Below are 4924 nucleotides of genomic sequence, written 5' to 3'. Positions count from 1 at the left end.
ATATATATATATATATATATATATATATATATATATATATATATATATATGACTTTTCAATGGTTTTGTTTATTGTTCATGATTGATTATTTATATTTGGATGTTGATAAATATGTTGGCAATGGTTGTTGCGCACGGAGGACCATGACAATCCAGTGATTCGTGCAACACTTAATTTGGATGAAGGGCCAATGCCAAAACATGGTGCTGATGACAGTGGTCTGAGTTGGCAAGAACTGATGCAGAAAGCACAACACAACCAAAGCATATTGATTGAAATGAATAAGGAGCTAACTGATTTGGCTCATGTGGTTGTTGATGTCAGGAATAGAAGACAACAACATTTAGTTTTTGGTGGAGATGCTCAGGGTGAATCATATGCTGGTGATGTTGGTGGTAAAGCTGATGTTGGTGGTGAAGCTGATGTTGGTACTCGAGTTTATGTTGGTGGTGAAACACATTTTGGGGAAGGTTGTTTGGATGAAGGCGAAGCTGATGTGCAGGGTGTTGAGGACGTCTAGGACGTTCATGATGTTGAGGACGTTGAGGATGTTAACGATGTTGGACCTCCTCTTTTAGCCGTCTTCCAGCAGTGCACCCGCATCAGGATGTCCCTTTATTGCAAATCAATCCCAAACACTTGTACAACTTGGTTACTCCTTTTAGGGCTCCTTGATGGTAATGTTCTTTAATAGTTGTTATAAATTAGTTTGAATTATTTGAGTTAGATGTTGATACATGATTACATTTTCCATGTTTGTTGGTAGGGTTGTGTCTGAGATCTGCGGTCAAGTGTTTGGGACCCGCGAGTGTTATTTCTTAGGACCTCAGAAACAAGTGGACAACATGGTAAAAATGAGAATTGTTGTGGTTATTTATGTAATGGTTTTATACATGATGAATAATTATGAATTTTATTATTTGTAGGGGATGCTTTTTGCAACAAGTGTCTTCATGTTCTTTAAAAAGAGGTCCACAGGAGTAGTGAAAAGGATATGTTTGAGTCCATTATATGCGGTAGGTTGAAATCTTCCTCCATTTCATGTTGTAAATGTTGTACATAAATTACATATGAAAGTTAAATAATTGTTTTTCTTGCAGACCCAAGTTCTACAAGACTCAAAGAAGAGAAAGTTGCATCGTCAAGTTTGGACGTTGAATGACTACGCCAACTTCTTCCAAGCCAATATCATTGGGTTTGATGACATCGTTAAGGCTGATTTTGTTAATGTTATTAAATGTCAAACAATTTACTTTAACTTATGAGTGATTATCTGTTGACCAAGTTTTGACATAATGGTTTGTTTTTAGTTGTTTGCCCCCATAATCCATGACGGGCATTAGTGGTGCTACGCCGAGAAGATTCCAACGATGGAAATGTTTGCACTGGACTCAATTGGCCATAATAGGAAAGAGAGTAAAAGGATTGACACTGTAATGGTAAGTGTTGTATTCGATTTGTACCATGTATTAGTATAAGTTTTGCTTGATTTTGAATTTAAAGTAAAGTTTGTTGTTTTGCATGCCCATAATCTTGAAATATTTTTTTGGGCATTTGTTCAATCGTTATGAAGAAAACAAACTATCCTTATTTGTCCAACATGTGCATACTCCAATCCAACCAAATTCGTAAGTATTAAAGTCGATGACTAAAATTATCATATCTCTTAGTTTGATAGGAGTACAGTATTATCATTTCAATACTGCACTTTGTTTAATGTAAATATGATTGTGGAGTATATGTTTTGAAATTCATGGAGTTGTGGGACGGTGTGAAGAGATACGACGACAAAACAATGCCCAATTACACTAGTGTAAGTTATGTACATTTTTAGTTCTTTATAACTTTTAATCAAGTAATATAATACTGTTCAATTATGTGTTAGCAGGAGGAACTGCAAGAGATTAGTTGAAGTATGTGTCTTAGTGGATATTGGATCCTAACAATGTGCGGCGAAATCAAGTCTTGGAATTTTTACAGTTAATATATTAGACTTCTTAAATAGAAATGTATTGTTAACATTTAGCACTAATGTAATTTGAACATAACACTGATTATTGTCTTACATTTGGTAAAAACTTTGACATGGTCAAATTCAACAGTGACCTTTTTTTGTTTATTATCTTTGTTGCACATTTACAGGGTCTTACTTTTTGATAAGAGAAATGCGATTGTAAATCAATTGCCAAATTGAAACATAACACCTTGGTGCAGGAAGTTAGCATAAACTACCCACGTTTTATGCCCTTCTAATAAATGAAATAAACTACAAAAGCAACATGCTAATGACTAAATGATGGCTACAACTCTCCCCATTAACCACCGTTTCCCTCCCTTTTTTTTTGGAATTTGATACTTTGACAACCTCTCCATGATAAATTTTTTACACCAATGACGTGTCACGTTGTGATTGGTCAGCCTGTAATAAAAAAAATTAAAAATGACATGGATTAGTGTCTGACAGAGAGGGCAAGGAATTATTTTGAATTCACATTTCATTTTCAGATCTCAGATTTTGAAACAAACCCTAGAGAGAGAAAGTGTCCCTCCCAACCATCAAAGCTCCGTGACGTTGCCACACCGTCGTTCGCTGCTGTTTAACCGGCACCGGAGGACCACCCGAAGCTCCGATCATCTTCGCGTCTCTTCCCACCGATCAACTTCGCGCTCTTCCCAGAAGTCGCGACTCTTCGTAGTCATCCCGTTTCCACCCTCGGCGTCGACTGCTTTCTCGTTCCGCCGTCTTACCGTGCATTTCTCGAGGTAGGTGTTGCTTGTACTATTTGAACTTATGTGAGCTTGTTGCTCTGTTTTGAGCTTCTTGTATGTGTTGAAGATAGCTTATCTCGTCGATTTCGTTTTGCATTTGGGTCGAACAAGTAAATACATGCCAGAGATGATATAAAAACACTTCATTTGTTAAAAAGAAAAATTTAAAACAATATAAAGTTACATTGCATCACACCCAGTGTCCACTGTTGTGGACCCTGTTGTAGAGAAGTTAATTATAGTGGCTGTAGCAGCACACATTTTGCGATGATATGTCGTGTCCAGAGATGAGAAGTTGTTGTAGTCTGGCATTGATATTGAGATGGATTGTATTGGATTCCCGAGCTCCGATTTAAAGATTGCAAAGTCTCCTCATAATGGTATTGTGCCAAGATTTGGTGGGTCTGACACCAATGGTGTGATTTTGAGAGAATGGTTGAAATCTAGGCACCACAAAGGAAGCAAAATAGAGCATTTCAGTATATTGTGAAAAATTGCAGAGTTGGTTGGCGGTTTTCATTCTCAGGGAGTTGTAATGCCCAATTTGTACCCTTCTTATATTATATTAAATTTTTACCATCCAACCATGTTATGCATCTTGGGTTGCCAACTCAGAAACACAAATTAGATAGTGTTACGAATTTTGAAGTTCTTCAGCTAGAGAATTCCCTTATTAGAAAAAGGCTGTCGGAGAAAGTAAAATCTTACTCTCATAATTTGCGGATGAAGAAACAGAAATTCGGTGACAATGTTAGAGTTGCTGGTGATAAGAGTCAGTGCCCTCCTATGACTGACTTGTATCATCAAATTGCCAATGATGTTAAAGTCAATGCAGTGGTATCACAAGATAATTGCAATGAATACAAGGAAGATATGCAATTTTGTAAGCATAATATTCGGAGACCAACTTGCCTCCATCACATATCTAATGTAGGTCAATTCCAATTGACTTCCTCAAACAAAGGATTGGAAGAAGAATGGTATACAAGTCCTGAGGGTGGTTTCACAATATTATCAAATATGTACTGTTTGGGGGTCCTTTTTGTTTTTAGGTGCATAGTCCAGATGGTGGATGCCCTCTTTATTAAATTAATTCAATGTTCACTTTCTCTTCTATATTCTTGAGTTCTTAAAACTAACGTGTTTCTAAGAGTACACGTTTAGGAAACTTGCTTTGTCTGTACTTGGGGGGCAGGGTGAGGGGTATGTTTTCTCTTCTTTTGAAAATTAGCTTGCAAACGTTGTTGCTATGGAACATTGGTACTCTATATCCTTTTTCTATAAGAACCTAGAGATGATTCGTACTTAAATAACTTATGTTTGTTCTGTGTTAACTCTCAACATATTTGAATTCATTAACATTAAGTGAATAATGAGACAATGGGCCTGTAATTGACAATTTGTTTTGGGGTAACTTTGTGCTAATTTACTGTTTGTTTGCACTTTAAGCAACTGCAATATGTAGTCTTTATTTTGATGCCTTTTTATTCCTCATTTACCCTGTCCATTTCTCAATCTTACATTAGTATTGCCCTCTCGTTTTCATAAGCTATCTTTATAATGTTTTGGTATGATTTGAACTGGATGCTGAATATTTGCCAGACACGGTGTTATTTCCTCTTTAGAAGAATCTACGCCGTGAAATTTACTGTGTATAATTATTGTTGTTGTTTATAATTATTTCCTTATTATTGGTCCTGATTATCAGCTGATATATTGTAATAATTTCGTTATGATTAGTTTTCCTAGTTACTTTAGAACAGTGATTTCATCCCAATATTATGGGATTGTTTATTCTTTTCTTTTTTTTACTTTTAGATCAGTTGAGGTCACATTGAAAAAAAACACGGTCTTCCTACTTTGATGACGTCCACAAAACAAAGAGTGCATGATTTACATCCAAATGAACATCATTTACTGACATCTTAAACCGTAGTTATCTTTTCATTCTATTAATGGTTGTCTTGATGACCTAGATCATTTCATGCTTATTCATCAAATCATCAACCTGGTTATTATTATTTGATTTTTGTTCGTATGTTATTGTTTGCTTTGAANATTGCTATGTCATATTATATTAGATTTCTATCAAAGCTTTTGTCTTATTTCCAAAACTTTTATACACGACCTTCCAAGAAGTTAACCTTACTTTTT

The sequence above is a fragment of the Vigna radiata genome, chromosome 1 (assembly GCF_000741045.1).
Source record: "Vigna radiata var. radiata cultivar VC1973A chromosome 1, Vradiata_ver6, whole genome shotgun sequence".
Classification (NCBI taxonomy): Eukaryota; Viridiplantae; Streptophyta; class Magnoliopsida; order Fabales; family Fabaceae; genus Vigna; species Vigna radiata.
Note: the sequence above shows the minus strand (reverse complement) of the source record.